Below are 19,080 nucleotides of genomic sequence, written 5' to 3'. Positions count from 1 at the left end.
AGATTGCAAAAGATCTGGTTAAGGAGAGGATTATCTAAATTTTAAAAGTTTGTACAAAAGAATCAATGAAGTTAAATTAAAAAAGAAACTGAAAAAAATTACATCATATAATAGGGATTTTATTAATAAGATGTATATGCAATTGAGCCAAATTCATAATCAAACGCTTCAATCCTCAACTAATAAATATTCAAATGATATGGATAGGCAGTTTTCAGAAGATACCTAAGCCAAAATAGTCAGATGGAAAAAAAATTACTCTAAATCATTAATAATTAGAGAAAGAAAAATGAAAACAACCTCAAGGTATCACTTCATGCTCATTAAATTGGGTAAGTTGGCAAAGAAATGAAAAAGATAAATGCCAAAAGATTTGTAGTAACACATTACATAAATGCATTGTTGGTGGAGCTGTGAACTAGTCTAACTATAATTGAGAATCATTTGGAACTAACGCCAAAAGTGTTATCAAAATGTGTATATATGCCCTTTGATCCAACAATATACCATTATTGTATTTCTCTTAAAGAGATAAAAAAAAATCAGATGAATTGAAGTCAAATCAAAACAACTAGATTTGATGTTTGCTGCTCAAAGAATGGTTGTCACTCAGATAATAATGATAATGGTTAGCACTTAAATTTTAGGATTTCAAAGTGCTTTATAAATATTAACTTATTTAATGCTCCATACAAAAGTCCTGAAAAGTAAGTGATACCAATAACCCTGTTCTATAAATGAGTAAACTAAGACAGAGTCATCAGGTGACTTGCCTAGGATTTTATAGTTAGTGCCTAAGGCTAGGTTTGGATTCAATTCTTTCTGATTCCAAGTCCACTTTGATATCAACTGAGCCACCCAGCTGGCCAGCTAACAGTTAACATTGGAGCTAAGCCATGGAATATATCTTCAAGAACTAGGCAGAATGAGTTCAAACACAGTTATCTTTTTGACAACAACCTTTTGTTTTCTGCTGCCAGAAGAGGAAGATCACAAAAGGATCAGAATGATAATTCATCTGTTGGCAGATACAGATCATGGCATCCTTATCAGACAGGGTTGGAACATGCAACTGCCAACAATAATAGAAGGGAAAAGCTAGAAAATGTCTGTTTTGGGGTAGCTGAAAACAGGTCACAAGAAAATTGCCAAAGCCCTTCCCCTGCTAGCAGTCCCATGAGGTCACTGAAAACATGTCCCTGTAGGATCCCAGAACTAGGACTGGGCAGGACTTCAAAGACCATCTCACTTAACTTCCTCATTTTGTATTTGAGAAACTTAAATGATTTCTTCAAGGTCACATACTAATAAGAGAGTGAATGCACATTTAGTTTTTGTTTTTTTATTTTAAATGCATTCATGTGTTTTTCAAACATTTATTATCTCTCCCACTCACTCCTCCCACTGAAATATCAACAACAAAAACTTAAAAGCAAAATCCTCTTAACACACGTGTAGAACAACAAAACAAATATCCATATGGCCCCTGTCCAAACATCTCATACACATCATTGTGCCAGACAGACTTTTCCCAAGATCCCAGGTACGTGACTGGAAAAAGAAAGAAAAATTATGGCTTTGATGCCACTTTGGGAAAAATCCAAGAGGTTGAAACTTTGAGCCAAGATCCCAAAGGTGCTGAGGGAAGGAGAAGTCATTCATTCTATAACTACATCACTCAAGTGGAGCTCTGTCTATTTCTGCTGACTTGTATAATATTTACTTTTTCTTTTTTTTTTTTTCCTAATCTTCAGTCCCTAGATTTTTACTTGCATTTTCTCTCCCTTTCAATCATCTTTCCTAGTATTGAAAAAAATGGAATATTGTTTAGGATTCAAAATGAAGCAAATACTGGGGGAGGAGGGCTAAGCTAATGTAGAAGCATTTTAGTCATACTCACAGCTATGTAAGGGCAGCTAGATGGCATAGTGGTAGATGGAGGGAAGACATCTTCATGAGTTAAATCTTCAAACACTTAATTGCTGTCTGATCAAGTCACTTAACCACTATTCACCTAGTTTCCTCATCTCCAAAATGAGCTGGAGAAGAAAATGACAAACTGGTACTTTTGCCAAGACAATCCCAAATATAGATTGTCAGATAAAGAATCAGATATGACTGAAACAACAACTATATAAGATACCCAAAAAGTCTTAGTGAAGCTTTAACCTTTCCACTTAAATTTCTTTTTATGGTCTACATAGGGAAAGCTTAGATATTAGACACTTGTCAGTGATAGGATTTTTTAATAATGATTTTTCCTACTTTGCTCTTTCTCTTTTTAAAATTTCATTAATTTTTCTGTTAAAGCCTTTTAATTTCATGTCATTAAAATTATTTCATATTTATTTGGTAATCATTCATATCTCTTGTTTGGATAGGAAAAATATGTTCTACCCACTTCTGTGAAAGGTAACTGATCTGTTTCTTCTCTAGATTTCCTTTATGATATAAACTTAATACTTAGATCTTTTTAATTAATATTTAATATTCTGTGATGTATGGTGTAAGTTGTTATTACAAATTTATTTTCTTCCAGGCTGTTTTCTAGTTTGTCAAGCAATTAAGGAATTTTCTTTTGGGGTAAATTGGATATTGGTTAATATTTTTATTCCTAACTTCCTTTACTTTCTTCTATTAATCTGATATATTTCAACCATTAATAGATCATTCTGATGATTATTCCATGATATGTTGAAGTCCAGGAGTGCTCTTTTGTTTTTATTCACATTCCTTTATCATTATTAACATTGCCATGCTCGACTTTTTGTTCTGTCAAATACACTTTATTTTTTTTTTGACTAACTTTTTGTTACAATAGTTTTGCAGATCTTATAAATTAATTTTTCTAACATTTTTATTTGATTATATCAGAGTGATCTACCCTTATACACTGAATATGCACTAGACATTGTGGCTGTTCTTTTGTTAAGTGCCATTTTATAACTAGATTTGTATAGGTATTTACTGTGTTTTGGTAGAGTGACAAAGACATTTTACTTATTTCACAGTTATTTTGAATGAACTTTCTCTTTCTATCATTCCCTCCTGGATTTTGTTATCATGGTATATGCTGGTGATTCTTATTGGTTTATTTAGGTTTCCATTAACTTCTTTGCAGATTTCAAATGATTATCCTCTTCTTGTCTTTCTTTATAACTTCAGTCCCTTGAGAGAAGGAAATATTTCATTCTTTGTAATTATATCTCCACCATCTAGTAAAGCAACTGGAATATAGATTCTTAACTTTTTGATCATATTTTCAGCTCCAATCCTTCCCTCCAACCCTATTTCAAACTAAGGCCACCATTTGCCACATTTATGTATATCTGTCTACATATTCACACACACATTTAGTTTTATTTAAACTATTTAAGGTGTTTTACAATGTGCCTGGAACACAGTAGGAATTTAATAAATGTTTATTTCTTCCTCTATACTTCCAGTTTCTTCTCCTTATCTTTCCAGTTCCTCTTGCCCCTGTACATGGTATTTTCATTCCAGCTTTCACACAGATCACTCTTTCTACTACGGATGGTACCCTATTTAATTTTTTTAGATAACCATAATATATTACTAAAAAGAAGGTAAATGATTCCATTATATTCAGGCAATTTTGTGCAATTTGTCAAGTACTTATTAAACACCAAATAAATACAAGACACAGCTAGGATTTGGAAAAAGACAACACAAAGATGAACCAATTTTTACGCTTAAGTGGAATGTATTCTTATTGAAGAAAAATGTGTACACAAATAAATATAATGAAAACGGAGTAATGCAAGGTGTTTATTTAAGGTGTTTATTTAAAATATTTAAAGTATGTTGTGGAAATATGTATAGAAAAATTGTATATGTTTTTTTTTCTTTTTCTTTTTTTTTCTTTTTTCTTTTTTTATTTTTTATTTAATAGCCTTTTATTTACAGGTTATATGTATGAGTAACTTTACAGCATTAACAATTGCCAAACCTCTTGTTCCAATTTTTCACCTCTTACCCCTCACCCCCTCCCCCAGATGGCAGGATGACCAGTAGATGTTAAATATATTAAAATATAAATTAGATACACAATAAGTATACATGACCAAACCGTTATTTTGCTGTACAAAAAGAATCAGACTCTGAAATATTGTACAATTAGCTTGTGAAGGAAATCAAAAATGCAGGTGGGCATAAATATAGGGATTGGGAATTCAATGTAATGGTTTTTAGTCATCACCCAGAGTTCTTCCTCTGGGCGTAGCTGGTTCAGTTCATTATTGCTCCATTGGAAATGATTTGGTTGATCTCCTTGCTGAGGATGGCCAGGTCCATCAGAACTGGTCATCATATAGTATTGTTGTTGAAGTATATAATGATCTCCTGGTCCTGCTCATTTCACTCAGCATCATTTCGTGTAAGTCTCTCCAGGCCTTTCTGAAATCATCCTGTTGGTCATTTCTTACAGAACAATAATATTCCATAATATTCATATACCACAATTTATTCAGCCATTCTCCAACTGATGGGCATCCACTCAGTTTCCAGTTTCTAGCCACTACAAAGAGGGCTGCCACAAACATTTGTGCACATAAAATTGTATATGTTTAACATATATTGGGTTACCTTCTGTCCAGGTTAGGAGATGGGAGAAATGGAGGGAAAAAAATTTAGAACATGAGATTTTGCAAAAGTGAATGTTGAGAATTATCTATGCATGTGTTTTGAAAATAAAAAATCTTTAATAAAAATAAAGTATTTTGATGCAATTCAATTTACCCAATTTCTTTTTTAACCACTTTTATTTGCCTATATTTTCCTTAGTTTGGGAATTTTACTTGACTAAATAAAATATAGACAAAGAAATCAACAATATAACTAGTTCTTTCCTTCTTTTGTTTCTTTTCTTTTTTTTATTCAATTAAATTAGTTACTCAAAATCTCTTCTCTTCTTCCTCTCCTCTCTAGAATAATGTTTCATTTCTTCCTTCATATCTATTCCTATTTGCCTTTCCTGGATATTGGTCATTTGCAGTGCTAACAAATCAAACTTTAAACTGTCTGCAGTTTTGTTATAATACCTTCCATACCTGTCTTTGATAATAATTATACAATTGGTCATTATAGTGAAGTTGGTAAGGTCTGTAAATGTGAATTGCATTTTCAGTTCCTTGATTTTTTGCTATATATATTCTGTGGTTTCTTCTGTAATTTCCCATGAGTGTGTAGAATAAGGTACTATTCAAATTTCCTTTCTTTTTTTATCTAAAAATCTTTATCTGATCACTTGCAGAATTTGTTGATTGTCATTGAAACTGGTATCTTTACCAACTATAGGTTTACAGTGTTATTTTTCTGGAGGCAATCTCTGTATTCTTTAGATCTAATCTTTGTTATTCTATATTCAGAAGTTCTGGGTAGATTATACCTTATGTATTTCTCTGAATTCTGATGTTCATATTTTTGTATTTTTGATGTTCTTTTGGAAGACTGATTATCCTCAATGTACCTCTCTTGTCTTCACCGTTAATTGCTTTAGCTTGTGTAGAGTTTGCTTTTAAAATCTTTTCTATTGTACTTCTGCAAAATTTTCCTCCATTTCCATGTTCATCTTTTTATAACTTCTTAAAAAGTGTTTTCATACTGCATTCATATTTCTTTAATCTGCTAATTGACATGAAATTCTGACATACACATGTCACTAATTTCTCTTTTTTAGGGATTTCATTTCTTCTTCTTTTTTTTTTTTTGAATAATTCTGGAGTTTCTCATTGCTATGGTTCCATGTTCTCTTGGGAGTACAGAGGATTCTACTTTCCATCAGATATTATTTCATTTTCCTTTGTCTCATTATGCATGTTAAGAGAATTAATGCTCTCTTAGAATTTAACATATTTTTTTATTTCTCACTTTAATATCTTCTTTATTAATATGTATATTTGTTTCAACTTTGTTTTCTTCACAAAATCTTTGGTGTTTCAGTTCTTTTATTTTTATATTCCCCCCCATCCACTTTCTGAATTGTTCCTTTTTGCTGGTAGTATTACTTGGGGAATGTAAAGCTGCCATAACTTTTATGAATTAGGGGATTTGGATTTCACAAGCCTTGTTTATTGTCCTGAGTAGCTTCTTGGTTGGGGAAAGGAGAACAGGACTGAGATTATACAGGGCCAGTCCCTTTTCCTTCAGGTCTGACACATCTACACATGCTCTGTTGATGTTGTTCAATCATATCTAACTCTTGGGCTTTTCTTGTCAAAAATACTGAGGTGGTTTGCCATTTTCTTCTCCAGAGCCTAATGAAATATGCTACTGAAATGGAAGCAAATAGCATTGAGTGACATATCCAGGTCACACAGCTGGTGTCAGGGATCAAATTTGAATTCAGAAGGGTGAGTCTTCCTGACTCCAGTCCTGGTGCTCCAGACACTGCAGCACATATCCCTTGGCTTGCAACCTTGAGTATCTCCACTTATGTCTAGTCTATTGTTGGAAGGCAACGTGTTTTTAGTCCCCACCCCTATGTATAGCAAAATCAGTGTTTAACCTGTATCTTGAAGAGTGTAATGAGCTAGCAAGGTTTCTGCAGCAGCTAGGATCCCAAGATGGTCCCGAGCATAAGCCAGCAAGTCATTCTGCATCCCTGTATAATCCTATGTAGATCAAGGATTGAAGGAAGGGACACTGAGTGAATGTTATGGATTAAACACTTCCACTGTTGACTTATATGAGTTTTCAGGTTCTCTTTTCTTGATCTGGTAGATTCATATGTAATTCTTTTGTAAAGAGCATAATTCCCTATTTTTTAAATTAAGGAAAGAAAGAAAGTACATTAGAAAACATGATTTTGCCACTCAGGTGAGCAGGGAGACTATCTTATTGGCTGAAGGATACACTTGTCACCATCAAGGATCTTCTCTTTCCATTCTTGCATCTTAGCTGTTTCACAGGCTCCACCTGGAGGTAAATTGCATTTAGACACATTTCTTAAATGCAAGAGTGTGTTTTCCTGGAATTGGTCTACAAGTAAGATTCATGCCCTCAAAATCAAAGCAAATTTTGAAAACTTAGTCTTAGCAAGCCCATCCATATTCTTCTCCAAGCCCTTTGAGACATGAAAAAAGACATGACAAAAAAATTGAGACCTGAAAATCCCTGTCATCCATTTCTGAGTATGTACCATTTCCAGAGCTCAGATTAACTGCTTATTTTCAGTGACTTTGAGTTCCTTAGTTTTCTCCCTTCGAATTTTTGGAGATCTCCAGTGAGGAAACACCTTCCACCAGTTCAGATCATCAATCATTCTGCAACTTAGAGACTTAGTGTGGTCCTATAGGCATGGAAGAGATCAGGTGGATTACCCAAATCAAACAGCTGGTGTGGGTTGGAAGTGGAACTTGAAGCGTGTCATCCTGACTCCAAAGTAAGTTCTCTTATCTTCTCCGCTAAGCTTATGCCTAAGCTTCTAGTTAAAGCTTAAAACATGGAAAAAATCCACTTGTGAGTTGTTGTTGATTTTGTTTTTTAAGTACCAGATACATTCACTGTTCAGGGCTGAGTGTCTTATTGGGGGGAATGTGTTTTATTGGGAATGAATAATGGGCAAGGATTATGGAGACCCTCGCTGTGCACTATTAAATGTACCAAAAGCCTAGGGAAATCACCTTACAGTTTTTAAGTCAGAAATTGCAGAATCTTTGGACAAAGTACTCAATTCTTGCTATGAATTCTGGAAAACCCTTTATGTGAGGCTGAATTTTCTCTTCAGTGGCTATTTCTCAAGGCATTTTTCACATTTGAAATGCGTGCCGATATCCATTTCACCCCTGTAAATCTATGAACTATTATATTAAAGAAGAAAAGCAAACAAAAAATAAATCTATGTGGGCTTCTAAAACCTTTTTCCTCCTAAATACAACCTGGATTGGAAAGGTTAATGCTTAAGATTAGGGGAAATGATGTCTTCCCAGCTTTTCTTTATCAAAGAGGACAGAAAGTCCTTTTCATTTCTCTTATGCCATTGGCATTGTTTTTGATGTTGATCAAAAACAACTCATTTGAGGGATCACCAAAAGATATATATTTTTTTCCCTGATACTACATATCTTTACCAATTTCTCTCTGTGTCCCCAACAAAAAAAAAAAAAAAAACACTTTAAAAAGTGTTTGTGTAACAGGGAATTTGTGTATCCAAGATTTGTGTATCCAAAATGGGATAGACTGCTTTCTGAGATTCCCTGTTACACAAATCTGATCATGTCACTCCTGTACTTATTAAATCCCATGTCTTCCTACGGCCTCCAGGTATAATTACAAAATGTTCGTTTGACAGTTGAAGTCCTTCATAGCCTTCAGTCTTCATATCTTTCCAAACTTCTTACAACTTACTCTCCTACACAGAATGTTTGATCTAGTGACCTCCAGGCCAATTCATGCCAAGTCTCCTTCTCTCAGCTCTCTGATTACCTACCACATTTGGAATGCTCTCCCTCCTCCACTCTCACTGCTGACCTTCCTGACCTTTAAGTCTTAATTAAAATCCCACTTTCTACGGAGAGCCTTCCCTAACCCCTCTTAGATCTAGTGTATTCCCTATGCTATATTTTCCTATGTATCATATCATATCTTTACATATATATAGCTTCATTTGTATATAGTTCTTTGCATGTTTTCTCCCCCATTTTATTGGGTTTTTTAAAAAAACTTTTTGTATCTCTAGTGCTTAGCAAAATCCCAGGTACATAGTAGGTGCATAATAAATGTTTATTTAATTCAATTAACTATCTACCTTACTGAAAATGTTCAAAAGGAGGTGCACAGGAATGTTGCACAATGTATTCCTGAAATGGAGAAGAAATTGGACAAAATGATCTAAATGGTCTCTATCCCTATGATTCTGTAACTCTGTGATCCTAAGAGTTCCTAACTGATAGATTATCTTTCCCTGCCTCCTTCCCTCCTTCTCCCCTTTCCCCCCTCTCCCTCTCTCTGTCTCTGTCTCTCTCTGTCTCTGTCTCTCTCTGTCTCTGTCTCTCTCCGTCTCTGTGTCTCTCTCTCTCTATCTCCGTCTCTGTGTGTGTCTCTCTCTATCTCCATCTCTGTGTGTCTCTCTCTCTATCTCTGTCTCTGTGTCTCTCTCTCTCTCTATCTCTGTCTCTGTGTCTCTCTCTCTCTGTCTCTGTGCCTCTCTCTGTCTCTCTGTCTCTGTCTCTGTCTCTGTCTCTGTCTCTGTCTCTCTCTCTCTCTCTCTCTCTCTGTCTCTCTCTCTGTCTCTGTCTCTCTGTCTCTCTCTCTCTTTCTCTCTCTCTGTCTCTGTCTCTCTCTGTCTCTGTCTCTCTCTGTCTCTGTCTCTTTGTCTCTGTCTCTCTCTGTCTCTCTCTCTCTCTCTGTCTCTGTCTCTCTCTCTCTCTGTCTCCCTCTCTCTGTCTCCCTCTCTCTGTCTCCCTCTGTCTCCGTGTCTCTCTCCCTCTGTGTCCATGTCTCTCTCCCTCTGTCTCTCTCCCTGTCTCTCTCCCTCTGTCTCTCTCCCTGTCTCTCTATCTCTTTCTTTCACACACACACACACACACACACACACACACACACACACACAAATACACACCAATTTAACTATTCCCAGATATTAAGTGAGCTTAATTCAAAGTCACATGAGAAAAATGGAAAAATAATAAGTAATCTATCAAAAGTAGAGTCAGCTCAGAACAGAAACTACGAATTTACATTGGTTGTACACTATCTTTATCATATACCTCCTCACTCTACTTCTATGACCTCTACCATGTCAAAATTTAGTTTCTATCTAGGTCTCTAAAAATGGGGGCCAGAAGAACCCAGAGATCTCACCACATAATGTTAAATGTAGAATAAGTTTTATTTTAATTGAATAAAAAGCAGAAAACACAAAAGACTCAGATCTCAGTTCATAAATAGTCTAGAAAATACATCTTCCTTCTCCATTGGGTCCCCCACTTGTTCAGGGACCTATGAAAGTAGTTCTTTTGACTTATAGAATTATCCTAGGAAGGAGACCTACTTGTAATGGGAAGGTACTTAATATTCTATAGAATTTGGGCCTTTTCTTGAAGCTAATCAATCCACATAAGTCATTATAAATTAGATTTTAAAGACTGGAGTGCTCTGTGCGCTGTTGCTTAATCATGATTATTGATGGATGAAGATAATGTTGACCCCAGATAGGAGGGTTTCAGGTAGGAGTGCATTGGTGAATGTTAACAACTGGCTTTCCAGAACTCCACAACACACTTAAATTTAATCTGCGTAATCCACATGTCTTATTTTCTCCATCACTTTCCTAAATCTAGGCAATCAACAAAGTATATCAGGTCCTGATTTCTCATATTTGCTAATTTCTGACATGTAAATACTTACACTGAAAATTTTATAATCAGCTCATGAACTGGTACAAACTGGTTCCAGCACACCCATTTTATCAAGCAACTTGACATATTGAATGGTCCCTTTCCAGTACTCACAAATGAATTCACATGTCCATCTGTTTATCAGATAGACCCTACAAATGGTAGCTTTCAGGACCCCCTAATCTTAGCTTATATTACACACCCGGGAGTGTGCATGTAAGATGTTTTCTTATTAGAGCACCTTTTTCTAACTCATCCTCATATAGCTGCTGCTTGGTGAATCTTTGTCATCCCATTAATAATCCAGAGCAGGTGACACTAAGGAAAGAAGCAGCCTTTTGAGACCCAGACATCTCCAAATCAATCCCTGTGTCCAAATGTCCAATATTCCGAAAGTCACGCAACATATCCATTCAATAAATGACATTTCTATCTCTCTCTTTTTTTCTTTTGTCAAAATATCCACCAATATATCCCGACTTCACCATCCATAAAGTAAAAAGGTTAATGAGATGCCTAAGCTTTCTGCCCACTCTGACAGATCATGAATCTGTGATCAGATTGAGTGATGTTTATTATTAGACATTCTGGTCTTTATATCTAAATATAAACATTGGTTGGTGTAAATTTCACAAATATTAAAATGGAATCGACTCTACATAAATGAGTATAAATCAGAGAACAATGACTCATTCCCTGTAGAGCCCTCTTCTTTCTCCCTTTCATTTTCTCTGGCAGAAATCGATGTCATTACAATTAGCCTAAAGTGTCTTCATTACTTCATTATCTTGGGGAAAATGACCTATAGGCCAGCTACAGCAGTGAAGTAGCAATTTACCAAAGTTGGCCATGTTTACTAGGCAGCTGAATTTGTGTTCTAACAAAGCAAATCATGACCTGAAATCAGACCTTTCCAGTCTGATAATGAATGGAGATAATGAACTCCTGGTCTCAGTACACGTCCCCACACTTTGGATTCGCAAGGAACCTCCTGGCCGAGCTAATGTCTCTTAAACAATTATTTTAATTGGGAGAATTTGCAGGCTGTGCATTTTTATTAACCTTTTCCACCTTGGTTCCATTGCAGTTTGGGATGACACCATTAGGTGGCAGTAGGAGTTTCTTTGTTTTTTGCAGTGAAATTGATTATTTTCTAAGTTCTATCTCCTGGTATCTTAAAGACTCTGGTCAGTTTAACCTTCCCAAGTCTTTGTGACTTAACAGTCACTACAGATCACTAATTGGTGATCTATCAGTCTGAGGGATGTCCAGAAACATTAAAAAGGAACAAGAAACTCAAGGACTTCTAGAATTTCCACTTCACAACTGGGTGAAGCTGACTCAATCTCACAAATGGTTTTATCCCCCATTTTCTTCATCATTCTTCTTCATATTTAAAAAAAAATCCATCTCTTATTTAATAATTTATAGTAGTAATTGAATACCCATGATATTTCACAGCATTCCATTCTCTTTTATCAGAATGATGCTTAGAAGGCTCAAGAAGGCAGAGCCCCTGACATAGTGCTTATATTCAATAAAAATATATTGTTTTACTACTAGAAATAACACAACATGGTGCATAGGTAATTATTCTATGTCAAGAAAACTGGTTAACTTACCTTACTACTCAAGCTTGAGGTTGCCCCAGGGCTAGTTCTAATTCAATACAGCAAAAATGAGTACAAAATTTGAAAAATCAAACCAAATCGTATCTAATCCAATAAGCATTTATTAAGGTTAAAAAGGAAAGAAAGAGTTGCCCTGCTCTCTAGGATTTTCCATTTTACTGGGGATGGGTGAGAAGAGGACTAAGTTTAAAGTGTAAATAGATTAAGGATTCCCTGGTTATTTGACGCAAGAGGCCACACTAAAATTTGGGTCAGTGGCATATAACAGGTAACACAATGGAAAACTGGGGACTCTAAGAGAAAAGAACAAGGGGCTCTAGGCATGGGGGACATCTTGAAAAAAATCACAGAAATGGTACAAGCCGTTCTTGGAACAGCAAGTAGATTGGAGTCCAGACTTTGCAGGGACTTACCCTACATTAGAGGTGAATATACTTAGAAATCATACAAGTGTCAATGTAATAAGCAGAATCCCCAGTTTTCCATTATATTAATACATAGATTTGGGTTTTGAACTACAGGAGTATCTTTTGTTAATCTATGTAACAGCATTCTTGGAAGGAAGTAGAGATACAGATTCCACTGCCCATCCAGCTTTGATGAATGACCTGAACCTGAATCGACTTCTGGAATTGAGTTTTCATTCATCTCTTGAGGGGGAAAAAACAGCATAGTTTTTGTATCAGAGTAAGACCTTGAGAATCACTCTCAAAAGAGGAAAAACTGAGAGAAGCGAGTGATGGCTTCTCCCTGCACCCACAATGGCAACATCTGGAGAAAGGACAAAAAGCTGCTAGGAGAAGTGTTTTGTTTTTGTTTTTCTCAGCAGCAGAGGAATGAAAGGCTGAAGCCAAGATGGAATTTCCTCTCCTAGGTCAATGAAGAGAAATAAAAGAAAAAGGCACAAATAACAGTCATTCAGAGAATCGGTTTGCTTGACTATGCATATTAGTTACAAGAAATTCATTTTTCTCTTTATGTTTTTTAATGGGACCAGGAATGGGAGGGGGGCATAAAATGAGTTTCTGGTCTTTAAAAAACAATGAGAGCTAAGAGGCTTCTGCTGCCTGTGCTTTCAAATGAGGTCTCTATATCATTAATTTTAAGCCTTTTACTTTTATACATGATATGTCTGAGAAAGTGAGAGTTATCTATAAACATAAGATTAAAACAAAACACATCAATAGAACTTTAAAAATATAAATGCTGAGCCAAAAGACTGAGGCCTTTCCCTGAGACATAAGACTTCCCAGAAGAGAAAAATCCAGAGTCTAACCGATTACGGCAGTGTGTCTATTGGAAGCAACAGCCAAAGGAATCGATGAATGAGGTTAAGAGATCAGCACTGAAACCGATAAGCTTTTTTGAAGGCCTCCTGAGTCAACAAATGAGACTTCTAAATAAAGACCCGTTGTTAAAGTATTTTTTCCAAGCTAAAGCACAATGTGTTATTTATTTACAACTTTGCTCTATAAATTCCTTAAAGCATAAATAGAAGATATTATACTCCCAAGACAAACAAGTTGTCAACTCAGTTAGGAAAGAGAAGTAGAGGAATGGTGCGATATATTTCACTTCTCCCATGACCTTCCAAACCTTGCTCTACAGCGACCCCTAGTGTTTTAAGCTGGATCCTAAAGGATCCATTCATCCATCAGTATCTTTGCTGTTTCTTATGTGGATCCCTATTCCTTCATATACACCCCCTATTCACTCCTCTGTGACCTACAAATACCAAAGTCCAGTAGTGAATCTTACACACTAGAGGGAGTCTTATTTCTCACCATAGTCCCCTTGTTCTGTCTGCGAAAACATCATGATCCTCTTTTATAGGAAAATTAGTGACTGAAGTATCTTCCAATATGAGACGAGGATTTTTTTTTCAACTTTGTGGTAGATTTAGCACAAACCCCGCTGATGGTGAAATGAGAAGGAACCAAGATTTATAAAGATCTTTGTCCTCAAGCACAATGGATCAACATAGAGAGGAAATATACTGGAGAAAAATGTGCCATCCACCAAAGTCATAGCCAGCAGTAAGGAGCAAATGATAGAAATGAAGCACACAGGACAGGAAGTGACTCACAAGGATACACAGCTAGCTAGTGACAAAACAAAGGAAAGAACCTCCTCTTTTGAACTCCACTCCAGAACTCTTTCCATCATAATCTCCATTCAATAAGTAGTTATGGAAGTATGGGACATGGTAGAACAGTGGAAAGGTATACTGGGCTGAGAGTGAAACAGACCAGAGTGTAAATTCTGCCTCAAACATACCCAATTCTGTCATTGTGGAGAAGCCATTTAACCTTTCATGCCCTCAGTTTGTTAACCTTTAAAATGGGGATAATAACAGCACCTACCTCAGAAGATCAGGTTTTAAAAAAAAAACAAATGAGATAATGCATCTAGGGTTGGGCAAACCTTAAATTATTACATAAACACAAAAGCTATTGTTGTTATTACTCAAAGAGATTATAATTTCATCAAAGACAAGACATGACATCATTAAAATTAACACAAGGTATTATTTGATAAAGCATGAAATGGAATATGATCACAGTTCTAAGACAGATGCTACAAATAGCATGTCCTAGAATAAGTTGAAACTCCTGAACCCACTACTTTCCAGTACAGGGTCATCCAGTTTCCAGTGATGGTTAGGCTGAAAGTCAATTGTCCTTTACATCTAATTAAATGAAGATCATATGATTTATGGTAGGAAGGAACCTTAAGTATCTATCCAGTCCCACATACAGATTACGGGACTAACACCCACAGAGAGAAAGTAATTTCCTAGAGACAGCTTGGTGGGTAAGTCAATAGAAGACAGGGTTCAAATCCTGCTCACATATTTATTTACCATGTGACTCTGACCAACTCACCTAAATACCTGCCTCCATTTTCTTTAAAATGGGAGATAAAACCAGTATTTCCTAGGATTGCCATTAGAATCAAATGAGATAATTCATATGTGTTTTGCCTTGTGCTTGGCACACAGTAAGTACTTAATAAATGCTTGTAATGTTTATGTTAAAAATACTAAGACCATTTATTTACATGAAGTATTTACCATTAAAAACATATTTACCATTCATTTCAATATAGTCATCGTGCAGCATAGCAATAACCACATATAGCTTTAATGCATCAGCGTCTTAATAGCCAAAGATTTTTGATTATAACTTTTATTTGACTACAGTATTAAGTTTTATTTATTTTTTTGTTGCTGTTTTTGTTCATTGTTTGTTGTTCATAGGTCACAATTGCTTCTTGGGAACTTGAAACCCAACTAAAAGCATCATGCGTTCTCTAAGAGCTCCCTATAAATCAGATGCTTCCTGACTGCCTCCATGGGGGACCAGAAGTAATGCAATATCCAGCAAATTCAAAGAGCAAACAAATCTCCTTTGTCACTGCTGGAAACCTCTAAGCATGAAACTGTGTACTTACTCATATTATACAACTCACACACACACACTCTCTCTCTTTGTCCCTCTCTGTCTATCTGTCTCTGTCTGTCTGTCTCTGTCTCTCTCTGTCTCTGTCTCTCTGTCTCTCTGTCTCTCTATCTCTCTCACTCACACACACACACACACACACACACACACATGACAGATAAACTTAGAAAGTTCCTTTTTAGAGAGAGCATTTTTTTTCCATTTTAGATGTCACCGAGAGCCAATGGGCTCCTATTGCTTAATACAAAGGTTTTGATGGGGTGTTGTCAAAAGAGCCCTCACCAGGGAATCAAGAGCCCTGCTTCGATCACTGACCACTTGTTCATCTTACAAGACTTTAAAGTCTTTGCTCTCACTTTCCACATCTGAAAATGGAACAGGATTCAGATTTATTGCTTTGGAATCCACAGACCACCAAAGGATTTACACATAGACTTCAAGAGGGCCTATGAATTTAGATGGGAAAAAATAGCATCTTTATTTTCACTATTCTTCTTTCTTTCTTTTGAATGGTTTAAAAGCATTATTCTGATTTCTCGAGTGCCCAAGGGGTCTATGGCACAAAAAAAGCATGAGCTCTAAGACCCTACAAATTGTAAGCTTCCATTATGAGAGACAACACTCTCATTCTAACTTGGCGAAAGTGATTTCTTCAATTAGTCAACATAAAGGATCTTCAATCTATTCCTCTCGGCAGGTATGAAAGAAAAGGTAACAGCTTCTCCAAGAAAGTACATGCAGTTCCCTGGTCTCTCCTTTATAAATATATATATATATATATATATATATATATATATATATATATATATATATATATATATATATATATGGAATAAATGGCAAAGAAACAAGGATTTGATAGAGTCTGGAAGAGCCTGAAAGAAACAGAGACATTAGGGAAATGAGTGTTTCTAAATGAACCTTCAAAATCAATATCATCATCACACTCAGTGGTCCCAGAAGAGGAATGGAAATTTTTACTTGATTTTCATCGATTCAGCCCTTTTTTATGATTTTTGGGCTTCTATTTTGAGGGAAGAGCAGAAAGGTGACCCAGTAGTTACAGAGCAAGCCTGGAGTCAGGAAGACAAATTCAAATCTGGCCTTGGATACTTCCTAGCTGTTTGACCCTGAGCAAGACACTTAACTCTGTTTGCCTCAGTTTCCCCATCTGTAAAATGAGCTAGAAAAGTAAATGGCAAATCACTCCAGAATCTTTGCCAAGAAAACTCCAAATGGGGCCTTGAAGAGTCAAACATGAATGAAACAACTCATAACAAGAAATAATTTTCAAGAGTCCACATCTGTGAACAAGAGGCATTGCATGCTGTACTTTAAGTCAACAAAATGTAGACAGAAATCCCACATCAGACCATTGCTGGATCTTAAATGCTCTAAGCCCATTTTCTCATATATAAATGAAAGAAATTGACCCAAGGATTTCTCTGGTTCCTTCCAGCCCTAAATCTATGATCTTATTCATTAAAGGACAAAACCCTTCTGATAATACCATTCTTAAGAGTCTGTGGACAACTGATGAAAATATTTCTATTTCTGTCATTTACATAAAACCCTGAAAAAGAGAGTGGAATCCTCACTCTAGTGGGATGTCTGACTTAGTTTGGATTTATTAGCAGCAACCCAGGAGAGAGAATTGTATAAGGGATAAGGCTTTGGGCATCTAAAAAATACAAAGAACTGAAACAAAGTGAGCAACTGTTGATGGGGGGATGGCTAAAGAATTGGTTTGAACTGTTATAAAACTTGATTTCATCATAAGAAAGAATGGGGAAAATATCTACTAAGTGTACCAGACATTATACCAGATGCTGAGAAGTACAAATACAAAAGTGAGAGTCAGTGTGCTCCTTCAAGGAGCATTCTAATAATAATTCTAATAATAATCTTCCCATTCTAATAAGGGAATACAATTCATAAAGGGAGTGGTGGCCGGGGATGGCAATTTTCATCTGGAGAATAATAGTCATGGTGTTTGGAACCATAAGGCAATCAATGGATATGTTAAGCAGTGTTAATCTTAATCTGATTACGATTCCCAGGGCAGTTGGAGGAAAGCAGGAGGGATGGTGTGTACCAGCATAGTGACAGGGCAGACGAAAACATGACCCAAGATGTTTCTAAAGTGAAGCATGATTGGGGTGACTTTGCGCTCATCCAACAATTGAAGTCCCCATCACCTTGCCCCTAATCCATTGCAGTAGCCTTCTACTTGACATCTCTGTCTCAAGCTCCTCCCAGTCCTGACCTCCACCCAGCCATCTCCTCTCGCAATTCTGTGTCCATAATTATATTTTTTTCTTTTACAAAATAAGGGGAATAGAGTGATTGTTGTCAGATGGTTGGTTGATTGATCTTTCAGCATTACCTCTTCCTATTTTACCTAGGCCAGAAGTGTATTGGTCACTCTCAAAGCCACCACTGTTGATGAGTATGAAAGCTATGACCTGCCCCATTTCCAATCTGGACTGGTTTTCCTTGTTAGGCAGTCTGGTGGTCCCCTGTTTCCAAGAGCTCACTATATAGATGTCGGATTTAGTGAAGATCCCTGAAAGACTTAAGCCCCACTGTAGCAACAAACTGAAGCTATTTACTGCTTCATCCTCCCCATTATCAGGGATTAGGCAGGTGCCCCCCTACCTGGCTCTAAAACATTCAGAACACAAGAAATGTCCATCATCAGTATCATGAAACTAAAGAATATCAGCTCTAGGAAGGGCAATAGCCATCATCTGACCCAATCCCCTTGATTAATGAAGAACCTGAATAAAAGGAAAGTGACCTTGAAATGCATCTTTGACGATCACATCTGGATGTATTCCCTAACCCTCCCACTCTGACATCTATTGGTGAAATTCAGGTAGGACTTTTTATGAAATTGTTTACTCCCTGAAAGTGTCTGGTGACCCCTGGGAATGTTTGCATCTCCAGATGAGAACATTGACACAGAGCAGTGGAAACAGTGCTAGGTTTGATGGGAGAGCTCATGAGTTCAGATTCGATTTCTGTCACTTCCTGTTGGGCAAGTCCCTTAGCCTCTTGAGGCTCTAAATTCTTCACTGAAAATGTAGGATGTTGAATAGGACCCTTTGAAGCACTTTCTGATGCTTCTCTGATTGATGATTCTGATTCTGAAACAAAACCATTCATCCTCGGAAACCACTCGTCAACTGTTAGCTACCCACATAGACCTAAGGAGGGTTCTTGTCCATTGAGGTCATTCCTAGAGCCCTTGCAATAAGGTCAGTAAAGCAGTCACTTCTGGCTCCAAAGAATGGACATTACCTCCTCAGGCAGGGTCTCTGCCTCCCATACCCCAGCCCAGGATTCATGAACAATCCATGACCAGTGAACATCCACTGATAAGGACAAAAGGTTAAGTACAGGAAATAGTGATTCATTTGGCAACCTTCCAATGTACCTTTGTTTTATTTTTCTTCATAATCATCATTATCATCATCATCATATAATTAAATGTTTCCTGATGCTCAGACCTGGAATTTTGCTTGAAATTCAGAACAAGTCTGAGGTAATATTTCCCTCCTTTGAACCCCTTTCCCCAGTTTTATCTGTGTCATTTGTTTCCACATCAAGTCCCCTTCAGGATATCCC

This window comes from Sarcophilus harrisii, chromosome 3 (assembly GCF_902635505.1).
Source record: "Sarcophilus harrisii chromosome 3, mSarHar1.11, whole genome shotgun sequence".
Lineage (NCBI taxonomy): Eukaryota > Metazoa > Chordata > Mammalia > Dasyuromorphia > Dasyuridae > Sarcophilus > Sarcophilus harrisii.
Note: the sequence above shows the minus strand (reverse complement) of the source record.